Source organism: Tinamus guttatus, unplaced genomic scaffold (assembly GCF_059628265.1).
Source record: "Tinamus guttatus ecotype Peru unplaced genomic scaffold, ASM5962826v1 Tinamus_guttatus_pri_ptg000060l, whole genome shotgun sequence".
Classification (NCBI taxonomy): domain Eukaryota; kingdom Metazoa; phylum Chordata; class Aves; order Tinamiformes; family Tinamidae; genus Tinamus; species Tinamus guttatus.
The window spans coordinates 4,466-17,592 of NW_028288594.1; positions in this window are offsets into that span (position 1 = coordinate 4,466).

Here is a 13,127-nt window from a genome sequence, read left to right on the forward strand (position 1 = left end):
AAGTATGCAATTTTTCCTTTTTTTAAAAAAAAATCTTCATTTTTAACAAGTCTGGATTTCATTAAGAAATTGTGATACTCACTGTATTTCTTTCACTTTCATGTGTGGAAAGAGATCTTTCCTAAATTTCTGGTTCCTATGCCTATCCTATAATTTCAATCCATAGGGTCTAGACAGAGCAGTTTCCTCAGAGAGAAGTATATTGTAAAATGTGAAGGCGATCAAACACTCGTAAAGAGCTAAGAGCCCAAAGAAGAGATAGATCTTGTAATAAAAAATAAATAATTTTTAAAAAGACTGAAAAATGAGCTAAGGCAACACCTTATGGTTGCTTAACATTATTGCAATTTGGAAATCAAAGCTATTGTGAGAACAGAAGTGAGTATTCATCAAGAAGCCCAGAACAAGCATTAGGTTTGCTGAATAGGCAAAGAAACAAGAGCTACTTGTTTCAGACATGGCACAGCAATGAGCACAACACTTATAACCAAGCTTCTGACAAACATATTCCCCTTTAGGAGCTGAAAATATTTTCACCTGAATAGAGGAGAGAAATGCTGCAAAGGAGGAGGCAGAATTCAAAATAAACTTTTGTGACTATTCTGTGAGTATTCTTATAAATAATTTCTACTAGTCACTGAAATCAAGTTTGTGTGCTCTGAATATTGCAGCTTCTCAAAGGTATACCATATATTTCTGCTATGTTTTCCTGATCTTGAATAGCTCTCTATCTGCAGTAGCCAAACACTAAAGCAGAGAACAAAACCTGTCATGAAACAAAGTGGGAAATGAGTTTCATTCCTTCCTCTTAGTCCTTTCTTGCAACATGGGCAAAAGTAGGTATTCCATGATCACCAGAACACACCCGCAACACGAGGAGGTAAATACTTTATCATGTTAGAAGGAAACTAATGATATTGACTATGGCAAGAAGTTGCTCAGTATTTATGCTTTATTTCATGTTGTATCCATTGATAGGGGACAAATTTAGCAAAGAAATAATCACTGCATAAGACATGCATGGCAGTGCCAATAAAAAGCTTAATTCACTTTCATGTGAAAATTAGCAGATGTGCCAAAAACAAAGCTGAATAGAAGCTGCACCAATTTACACTGAAGTGAATTTTCTCCTGGGACAGATACCAACAACTCAGGAGAGAAACCAAAGTCTCTGTGGGGGGCAGGGAAAAGGCAATGAAAAGTGAAAAAGAATTATTATTAGACATTCTTATCAATGGCTTCGTTCTAATACTTTTTCCTTCTTTCAGCTGAGAGTGAACTTCACCAATGATTACGGATACTCTTAGCATGCCAGAACAGTGCTGAGTTCCTTTATTTTTCATCCAAGTCACACGCATTGGACAATTTACAGTAGCACTAATGCCACTAGCTACTTCAGTTCAAAAAAGGCTGCATCTGGCCCCAGGTACTAAGCAACCTTACAATTCATATAAAAACAATATACTTGGAAAGTACTTCTCACGAATGAGTCAGTACTTACTGTACACTTGGATCAGAGTCCTTTTTGTTTGCTTGTTTTCTTTAAGTACTAAGTTAATTAAAAAAAGAAATGCAATAGTTTGTAGCATACTTGAATATTAGGATATTTAACAGCATCACGATAACTCATCTAAAAATAGCCAAGAATGACTTGGGAATAAGCACTGTCAAGTAAATTAAAAATTGGCTAAATGACTGCAAGCAAAAGGCAATAAAATGCGGTGATGCATAGAAAGAGCTACCTGAAGATGTACCAAGGCACTAGAAACTCTGTGTTGCCTTCTGTAAAGGCAGATTTGCTTAAAGATAATTACAAATGAAGTGAGCGACAGTAATAAAAATTGATTGAAAGTTTGGGAAACTTTTTATGAAAATGAAGAAAAACTTTTAAGTGATGACAAAACAGACATGACAACTGTGTGAAAGTATATCATAAATCTGAAAACTGACGACAGAGGAAAGTGTCTGAGGAGAATGAAAGCAGTCCAGACAAGTACTAAAGAATGAAGCCTGAAACCAAAGTTTGGATGAAAATATCAAAATAAATTTGTAAGCAGCACATGATGCACTTGGTGCAGACTGTTTCTCTTCATGCAGCGCCCATCCATAAACCATTCAGATAAGATATCTGCCTTGACTAGACAAACTATTAGAAGGTAATCACTTTAAAATAACCTCTCTGGAAGGGAGGTTGAGGGTGCACAGAATGACAGAAATTCCTTTCACCACTGCAAGAAAATGAGTGGAACTAGATAGGTTTGGGGTAAGAACAGGATGTTTTTCTACATACTGTCATCAACAAGCGCAAATGCAACTTGATGGGACTCCACCATCTTGGGAGACTCCAAGTATATAATCTATACTGCTGCTCTCTTACCATGCACAGCAAGTGACAATATCTGCCCCACTTCTCCTGTGGGGCAGCTTGTGATTAGCGCCTAGGGTGAAAAGATGAATGCAGCACTGATGCATTTACACTGATGCAGCAGTAAATCTGCAAAGAAATAGGTCCTACTACAGGAATTCAAAATGCAACATGGTAATAAATGTTAATGCAGCAGATGCTCTGCTAGCAACTTGGAAATTAATCTAGTAACACAGAAAGATTTGCTTCTCTATAGTACCAAAAGAATATTATATAAAAATACACATCAAAATATATTTGATAGTATAGTAGTGAAAGCCAATATGTCGATATGTATTTTCATCATACTGAACAGTCTATTTTGGGAAGTGTCACATGCTTGGCCTTTCTTACAGCAAATTCTGCTTCCACAAAGAAAGCCATTGAAGAGTGTTCACTTAAAAAGAACATATCTACTATAAAGATAGAATTCATTACTATTTTAACAGTTTTAAAAAATAAAAAGCGGTTGCTCTTTCCCTATGCAAAAACATTTCTAGAGCGTTAATAATTTTCACTTGTGCATGTGCTACAGCATTATCGGATAATAAGGTATACATATTTAGACTTAAGTGAAGCAGTTTTAGCAACAAAGATATATTTTCAAGAAAAAAAAATAATGAAAGTGTTAAGCAGCAAGGACAGAAGAACTGTAAGCTAAAATTTCATATTAGCTGGAAATGGGGATCAGTAGTCAAACATCGTTAACCATTTGTTTCACTCCAGACATTTGATACTACTTGTGCATACACATCATATCATAAAGCATGAGCTTTAGGCAGTTACATGTACCTCTTCATCGGTTGTTTTTGTTTTGTGTGTTTTCTTATGTATTAAAACACAGTGGCAGACTAGTAGTATTACAAATTATTTTGTTAAAGAATGAGAGAAAGTAACTCATGGTCTGCTTTTGGATATCGCCACCATGTATTACATTTCTTTCCAGATTGATTAAATGAGCCATCTGAAGACATCATCCAGTTAAAGGATACCAAGAAGGGTAATTCACCTAACATTCTGCAATGATACTTGGACTAGCAGTATGGAGACATGTGTACGCCAACTCCTTGCAGAAGTATCATAAAAAAAAAAAAAAAAAAGCTGTATTTCTGTCCTTGCTAGGGTTGGAAGCATTTCCAGAATTTTCTGCGCGTCCCAGCTATCAAATCACACTTCATTCTTCAGAGTACAGAGTTAGCAATTCAGGCAAAGTACCACTACTCATGGGCTGACCAGCTGCATGCACCATTTTCTGAAGTCACACCAAATCGTCCTTCAGAAAGGTTAATAGGCTGAAAAACCCTTGTTCTCATTTCTCTTGTTAGAGCACTCAAGTCTGTCCCTTAAAAAATAAGACTGAAAACATTTTGTATGGGGGATCAAATGGAATTAACAACCTATATAAAACAATTCCATGTAGGAAAAATACGCAAATACATCAGACAGGAAAACTCTGCAAAGACCAGAGTTTCAATGAAAACTTCCCCTGCCATCTCAAAGTATTTACTATACAAGACATAGCACAGCAACAGGGTAGACAAATACTCCAGCTATAACATGGCCAGATTGAAGCACAGCTCATCTTTGAAAAGGTATCATATAAAACAGTACCAATGGTCCCTTCTGAATAATCAGATATACTCCCTCAGTGTATTCATATCTGCTTAATTGCCTGCCCTTTTATCTTACTTTACTTTTATTAACTCTTCAGAGCCACTGTACTAAGAAATACTAAACGATAATACAAATCTTCTCTACTTCAAAGGTGCAAGAGCTGTGTCATAGCTGTCTGAAAGCCCCTGGTTACCCAACAGACTCTAAACACCACAAATTAAACCTGGGGAAAATTGCCTAAAAAACTCAGAACCAAAGATCAACAAAACTGGCATTAAATGTTAGCAGGATCAAAAGCAAAAAGCACAGAAACAGAAACCACATTTATAAGTCTGTGGAAGAGCAGTATGCTAGAAAATGTCACAAAAGTGATGGCAGAGAGAAAAAGGGCCTTTGAAAAGTGTTTCATGCTTTTAAAGAGGATACAGGATGGAAGGGTATTGGCAGAAAGAAAGAAGAGAGAAAATAAGCCTGTACTGAGCTTTTAATCTTCCCTTAATTGTACTGAGAGTCTCGAGCATTATCCCCAGAGAGAATTAAGCATAAAAGCCTAAGCAACTCAAACAAGTTCACTTATAATTCTGCTCTTTCACAACAGGGCCTTCTTCAGGACTCAACTTCCAAAAGGAGGTCACACCAGAAAAGAAACAAAATAAATAAAAATCACATGGAATGGCATGCTTTTATGAAGATAAAACAAAATGACGATCCTACCTAAATGTTTCCACTAACTTGTACTCAGGAAGATGTAAATAAGGTTTAGGAGAAATGAGCAGAAAATGGAAAACGAAGTGGTTAATACTCCAAGGAAGTTTAGCTTGGTAGCCAGAAAAGGTATTTTTCCAAGGTCAAAAGAGAAGTAGAATGCAAAATTAAACAGAAACTGCTGAGGAAATGGTCAGAGGTTAAGACTTAAGCGAGGTGAATTTATACCAGTAAGTATTAGACACAGGATTGCATTGGTTTAAATTTGAATGCTGATTACATATCACCCTCAAGCAAATGTTACATGAGCTTGGCTTAGAGTTAAGTACTGCATATCAAAGGACCACAGAATTTTATCACTGCAATTTCAAGTGAACAAAGGTAAAGTTACATTAGATATTTAGCATGCAGACTCTAATCACAGATAAGATGAAGGATAAAAAAATGAGACTTCAGCATCACCATTAAAACCCTGCCTTGGGCAACTGTCTGAGAGAGAAATATTAGGTATGTATGTGAACTCAGTGAACATCCACTCATCACAGTATATACGTACAGGGAGTACACGCCTTAGGAGGACATCCTCATATGTCCTGTTCCTGAATATGTGGCATAAACAACCTTTCATCACAGTTTAAAAAAAAAAAAAAGGGAAAGAAAAAAAAACACCACACACCCCCCACCCCAGGAACAGGTTGTTCCATAAAACTCCATGAGATCATGCAAAACGGTCTGCTGTCTCCTCGAGGCAATTCCAGGCTCGTACTTTCACATTCCCCATGAATAGATTTCTAGGAATTTGGTAGCTCACAGAGCTAATGGGATTACAGCAACATCCATTAACCCCCGAGAACTGTCGCAGTTCCACCGCTCAGCCAAACAAGGCTGACGCAAGAACAGACACTAGATTTTTTATTTTTTAAAATCTTGCCCTCCTTGACATCTGGGACTGGCCATAATCAACAGAGATGACAAGCTGGGCCCTCTCACTCTCATCATTCTCTGCCACTGAGGAGCCAGGCCATGTTCACCTCAGCCTCTCCTATCTTCGGGCAGTCAGTGCACCATGGGAGCCCGTAAGGCTTTAATACCATTTACCTGAGCACCACCACTGGGTTGACCAATTTGTTCTGCACTCCTGAATAATCATGTGAGTGATCCCAGCCTCATGCTCTCATGTCACACCAGCTCTCTAAGTAGATAAAAACTGTCACAGAAGGGTAAGGGGGTCAAGAGGATTTAAACTCAGTGCCAACAGCCTATGCTGCTGTTGTATTATATAGGGAAAAGGAAGCAATTAGTAACCACCTGCGCTGAAATCCCATAACATTCATTGACTTCAGTGAGGCACCGTTTCACCATGGATGAAAAGAGGGGAGGCACCAGCCGAAGGTAAAGGGCAAATGTTGGACCTTGCAGATCTATGCCCAGGAAAAGAAAAAGCACCTATCAGAACTGTTCTGAGGCAAGCAAAGGGCATCATCTCTTTGAGCTTATTTATTAGTCCATAGTGCTAAGAATTTGATTTTGTCTGCTTTTTAGTTACTTGGCAATTTGAGTGCTCCTTCCTTAAGGAAGGAGAAATTCTCATGGTGCTAAGTAGGTTCTATAGGTTAAATTGTTCTTTCTAGATGAAAGTGAACACTTTAACAATATTTTTACAACTTTTTTAAATAAATCAGACAGTCAAAAAAGGTATTATCTAATGCAATCGCCTTGCTTTCTGTGTTTGTTAACATGCAAGATCTTCCATTGCCTCAGATATCGTCAAAGATCTAATTTTTTTTTTTTAATGCCAGCAGGTTTAAACTAATGGATTTTTAAGATGTCAGTGTTAAAATATATCTATTGATCCAATAAATGGATCACATTATTTGCCTTACACTTTCTGTAGTATAAACAGAAAGCCTCTTTTCCAGTGTAGCAGGCAAGCATTTTGGAGAAATGCCTTGGAGGAATCCACAGCTATACCTGCCACCAAAGCAACAAGAACAAACTCAGGCTAAATAAAAGCTTCTAAGAGATGACTATTTTTTTCAAGAAACTGAATAGTCTCAGGACACAGAGTTGTCATCTCTTCTGTGAGAAATAAGACAAGGATGTACGGGTGGTTTTGGAGAGGAAGAGGGAAGGAGTGAAAAAAACCCACCACCCCCTCCAGAGAGGGACAGTAACACTGACCAATCCCCCTAAAAAACTATGTGGTGAGGTTGGAGGAAGAAATAGGCAATCTGGGTCAAAACCAGAAGCATAAACAATGCCATATGCACTTGATTTGCTGCCCACTAAGACAAAAAGCTACAAATGTTAAAACCATTTTTTTCTGACATTTTTACCTAACAAAAAGGAACCAATGAAAGCCCAGAACTGTCCATCCTGAAATACAATTTTTAGGCTTCCAGCTGTGCTTAGGATTTTTTTTTTCTCCTCGCCACCATTTAGCATATCATAGAGATACCACAACTAGTAATACCATCTGTGGAGGATGAAAAGTACTTTCTTGGCTAATAAAAATGCCAGTTATAGAAAAGACAACTTTGGCAGCACGGCTTCCAAGAAAAACAGCAGCCCTAAAAAAACATCTGCAGAACTTAAAGGTGTACATTTGTCAGATGTTATTTTGTAATTAAGATATTTCAGGAATTAATCAAAATAATTTCCTTTCTTGAAAATCAGGAAATAAAAATCATACTTTACCTCTAAAGTATGAGAAAGCCAATAAAGGCATTCTCTTAATGGGGAAATCAATGTGCTTCCTGGATGTTTCTATTTGCTTTCATCCAAGAATGAGTCTCAAAGAAGTCAAGCTTTCTACAATATAATTTAAGACTCTTTGATATGCTAATAAACATGAAAACACTTACAAGGGCTGTAAATAGAAGTAATAACGTGTGTTCGCTCAGTTTGACGGGCATCGCTGCTAGAGTGACACAGAACCGCATCCAAGAGAAACGTTATGCTAGTTCATGCTAAAAATCAGTTTCTGTAATTTCTATAAAGCCTTGGTCTCCACATGGTGAGATGTGACAGATGTGAAATGTTGCTGTTGAAACAGATACCAGATCACATCATGCCTGTGGGTTGCAAACTGACTGTAGGGCTGACATGCAGGAACAATGACCAAGCTTTGCCAATCCTTCAGAAGAGGTGCCTCAAAAGCCTGTATCTGTCACCTTCAACCAAGGATAACTCTAGTTCTGCAGTATTTTTATGGAGTTGAAAGTGGATCTCTCTTTTGCATTAATCCTGCCTGCCTGACAATATTCAATATCACACATGACACAGCAAATCATCCAAAACAAAGTAGATAGTCATTGATTCTGAGATTATCAATCCTGATGCTTTTATAGAACCTTGCTATGATGAGTTCTTTTCTAAAGAATGGCAATTGTACAATTCCATCAGTATGGATCACCCTAAGAAATAAAATGGGTTAGTAAAGTGAAAAAATGTAGACAAATTCTTACATTTCTCCATTACCAAGGACCAACAAGGCTGCTTTTGGTAATACATTGCCATAAAAACACTTATGAAATCTACAGACACTTCTTTAAAAGTATGAAGTGATTGCTACACCTAAATAAAAGTAGTAGGTGCTGTGATGGCATGCTGACAAATACAGCTTTTTGATGCAGGTTCTCAGTCCACCTCCTGAGACTGGACTGCCATCCCCTCTTCATTTAGAACTGCTCTACAAGACAGAGCATCACTTCTTACATGTTTTTGACAAAAAAGAAAAAAGATTAGAAGTATATCAAAGATGAGCATGACCAATATAACAGCAGCACTAAAGGCCATGCCCTTCTGTCAGTTACCCCTGTGTATATTAAGGCACTTGCACCATATTCAGTTTGCACCAGCAGAACTGGGAGAGCAATCGGGCAACGACTTCAGAATCTCTCCCTGCTACTTGCTTGCTTTAACGGTATTAACACAGAAGGCAGTGGGTGGGGTGGGATGCTAGTTACTTGCAAAGCTTCCCTCACATCTTACCAAATCAGTGTTTACTGTCTTATTCTAAAGCACGAGGGTGGAAAGGGGAAAGAGGCTAAGTTTCTCCTCCTTCCATGCGTTAGTTGGAGGTGTGCGTGTGTGGGAATCTCCTGCTTGCCAGTCATCATTTTTCAGTCTCTCATACTCTGTTTCTTGGCATACAAATTCAAATTTGTCATCAGCTGCAGATTTCTAACAGCAAAAGGCAGCAGATTTTAGACACCTGGACCCTTTCACATATTCCTTCTATGCTCCATTTTAGATCTTACAATATGGAATATTTCTTCCTTATTCTAATAATTTATATATTTGACAGGTTAGCAAACAGAGTATCCTAGCTAGGTTCCAAAGGCAGGCTACGATAATTTGATCAACTTCACATTTATCAAGTAAAATCCCATTAAAGAGATGAATTGTCAAGAAAGAGGTGGAGTAGTCATGGAGAGCGTGACGTTAAGCAAGCACAGACAGCTTCCATGTTCCATGACCACAGTTTTATATTTTTGGGGGACTCCAAGCACTTCACTAATTTAAAGTCACAGGATCATCCATGCTATAAAGCTAAATATTCTTCACACTGTTAACTGCAGTTTTATACCTCTACCAGGCTCAGCTACAAGAAATCAGTAAATTACAGCAAAGTCTTCTGCAACTGATTACTGGCAGAGTTATATACCATAAATCAACCTTATTTAGGTGGCCTGATCTGACTTGGATTCATTGTTTAATTTCATTTCAGATCAAATTTGCTCTTACTTAAATGAACTGAACAGAGTTTCTGGTATGCAGTGCTCATTGGTGAAAGGATGCATGAGAAATTGCTGACATTCCAGATATCCTCAGTACCCATTACACACATTACACGTGAAAATGCTTTCCAATATCAGTATGCAACATTTTTCAGTAGTTTGAAGAGAGGAAAATGCTGCCTACTGTTACATTCCAAAACATCTATAGGTAATTTAGTGATATACTTCTGCTTTAATAAATAAGCTATGTACAGCATGGTCAAGTAGGCAAAATAAAAGAAAAACCTAATATGCAAATTTTCATTCCTTTATTTCTGAAGTACTTTTGTAATTCCTAATGCCATAATCATAGCATATATGCTGAGATAAGGCATAAGATTCAGAAAAACCTTAAAAGAGCAAACTGATATGTGCACATGCCCCAGAATCTGTGGCCTCAACTCTGATGGACAAAAGCCTTAACCAAAAGTCTTGCAGAACCCTACTACAACATTTAAGTCAGTGTAGCATTTTATATGTGTATTTCCCAAATAACATTCCATTGAAACATAAGATTTCTATACTGACAATTTGCTTAAACTAGCTCAAAAGCTAGCATTTGTGTTGTTCAGAAAATAAAGACAGTAAGAAAAAGCGCTTTTCCCAAAGCTAAAATTTTCAAGCAATGAAGTCTGTTTAAAGCTAGGGAATATCAGAGAGGCATAAGCAGGAAGCAAGTTTGCTATTGTTTGCCAGGCTACCACATGTGTAACTGCTGCTGAATGTGAATAGAAAGAAATAAAATATTCATTCTGACCTTATGGGGTCCAAGTCTTGCTCTCTCCAAAGTTACTGCATACCAAACTAATAGCTGTTCTTCACTTAGTCAAGATCAAGTGTTTCTCGAGACATGTTCAGAAACTTCTAACAATCTTACTCCACACAAAAGGAAATTGGTTATTTGTATGTTATCCAAGGAAGGCTGAGTAATTCACTGTGGTAGGAAAACACTCTAAAAATAAGTCACCTCTCAGCAGATTCACTCCCTTCCTGTCTGGGTTGTAATCAGTTTGCAACTGCAATGAAAGGACAAAGCCTGAGGATGAACTACTGAGAACTTCTGTAGGGACAACACTGCTCGGTTACACTCATTTCACTCCTACATTGCTTTAAAGAATCCAACTACCTGGCAAGCAGAGCAAGACAATAACCCAATAGGAACGGTGGACCAGAGCTCCTGATGTTTAGTCTCTGCTTTCATGTTTATTTTTGTATGTATTTCCTTCTGTTCTTTGAAACAGTTTTTCAAGGACAGTAGCTAGCACTGCATTAACTTAGTGATGCTAAAGGAAAGCAAGTTCATATGAGCATAAAGAATATCTTTTTCTAGCTGTTCATAAAGCAGCATGGAAGACCACAGTATCACAGGAGTGATGAGTAACGTTTCCTGCACAGCTGTTGGCATCCCCAGCGCTGCCCCGAGAGGCAGCCAGGGCCCAGAGCAGGACACTGCGATGCCCAGAGCCCCTTCCAGCTTCTTCAGCACGGAACAGCGTTCAGCCACGTGTGGACCTGGTCAGACTTCATCTTCCCCAAAGCCCACAAGATCAGAGTTTCCAGACTTGCCTTCATTTCTACTATCACCGTATGTCAAAAATCTGAAGTTGGCTAAATGATTGGTTTTTGTTTGTTCTTTCTCCACTCAAAATTAAACTTTGTGGAACAAAAAGTATGCTTAATCAAATATTTAATGCACTTTCCTGAATTCTTAATCATAAAGATCACACTTGCATAAAAGCAGTAACCACTTTAAGATTCCCAAGTCTATAGTTACATTTATGATGTCCTTAAACTGAAGCAGTACATCATTTTCAAGCTACTCAACATTTCTCTTATGGAGAGACTACTTTTACAGAATTAAATTCCCGTTATCTGGAAGGTTAAAAATTGTATACACTACATTTGGTATTAGTTTCCACTGTATCTGGCCTATAACGCCGCCAACTTCGCTGCCTTCTCTTCTTTTTCCCCACAGTACCACCGACAAACCCCTGTGCTCTTTTCTTGAGTCTGAATTTTTATTCAAAATAAAGTTAAAAACAGATCAGTACTTCACTATATCAATATGCATTTGCCTGAAAGGTCTTTGTGAAAGCAATAATAAATGAATAAAGAGGAGACAGATTGAATGCAGATCTTGTAACATAGAAAAAACTCCATAAAAGATGTATTTGTTTATGAAGTAATAAATATATACTACAGTACTACTAATATATTTCTAAGAATTGTCATAAATAAGATTCCATCTTTGAGAACTTTATCATATCTTAGTTGCACTTTGTTGGCTTTGAAATAAGATTGCAACAAGACAAATATTGGCTTGAAAAGAAATAAAAACTTCATTCCAGCTATGACAACCCAGCAAAAACACGTAAGGTGCTAAATCGAGCATTCCTCCTAAAAGCATAAGCATTGCCTCTCTGAAAGAAATCACAATAAAATTAACAATAAACCACCGAATGTGAAACAGTACAAAAAGCAAATAGATACCACAAAGCTCAGTGGAGGTCTCTGCCTGACACCTGCAGCAGCTCCAGTATTATCTACTATAAAATGTCATCGTTTGAAGCACACAAGATGTGCACTGAAGCTCTCCATGACAGCTCCCAGTACATAACAGCAGAGTCTTTCTTAACAGCATGTAACAAAAAACTCAAACAATATTATAAACATTATTATAGCCATTAGAAAGGGCTTCAACACTGTTTTAAAACAACTTTTATATATATTTAAAAAAAATAATCTTATGGAAGGGCATTTACATCCCTTTTCTCTAGATACTCCTCACAGGATAAACAGACAGCAATTTAGCAGTTATAATATGAGATGACCCAGATCTTAACAATTAAAAGGGTATTTAAAAGGCAAAGACTTTTAATTGAGAAATCCTGGACTAATTCTCCTACAATGAGCTTGTAAATCATCCTCTCCTTTACAAGCTTCTGGCAAACCTAGCATACCTTAAAAACACACCAGAGCACTAGAATGTTTAATCTGGGAATGTCAGGAAGAAAAACTATAACGCAGCATCTAGAGAGAAAAAACAAGTATGACTGCAGAAAAAAATGTATTATGAATTGCTTCACACTTGCTACAAGGCTTTATTAGCTAAAGACATCAAGATGTGGTACAAATTCTAGCTTTGTCAGAATAATATATGATACATAATATGAGATACATATATATATACATATACACAAATGTATGTGATAATACATGATAGAGCGTTCAGTCTTTTATCTTGATCATCCTATAAGACTAACTATGCTCAGGGCACCATATTTGCAGAGAAGTGGTAGGAGTGGATTCCAGTCAGCATAACTAGCTGCAGGTTTGATTTTCCTTCTGGAAAGCCAAGCCTTGCTTTACTAGTGCTTTGGGACCATTATCCAGGTACAACACTGCTTTTTCTCAGAAAGCTGAAAATAAGAACTTCCCTGGCTATGCTTGGGAAAAGCAAAATCCAAATGTTACTTTTTTTTTTTTTTTAAAGTATAGTTAGTGTCACCAGACACTTGCATATGACACCTAAATTTGTAGTCTCCATTTAGACCAACCTGCCAGTAGAAGTTGACACTGGTGCAGCCCAGGCCTTCCAGTTCCCAGGAGGCTTTTTACACTGT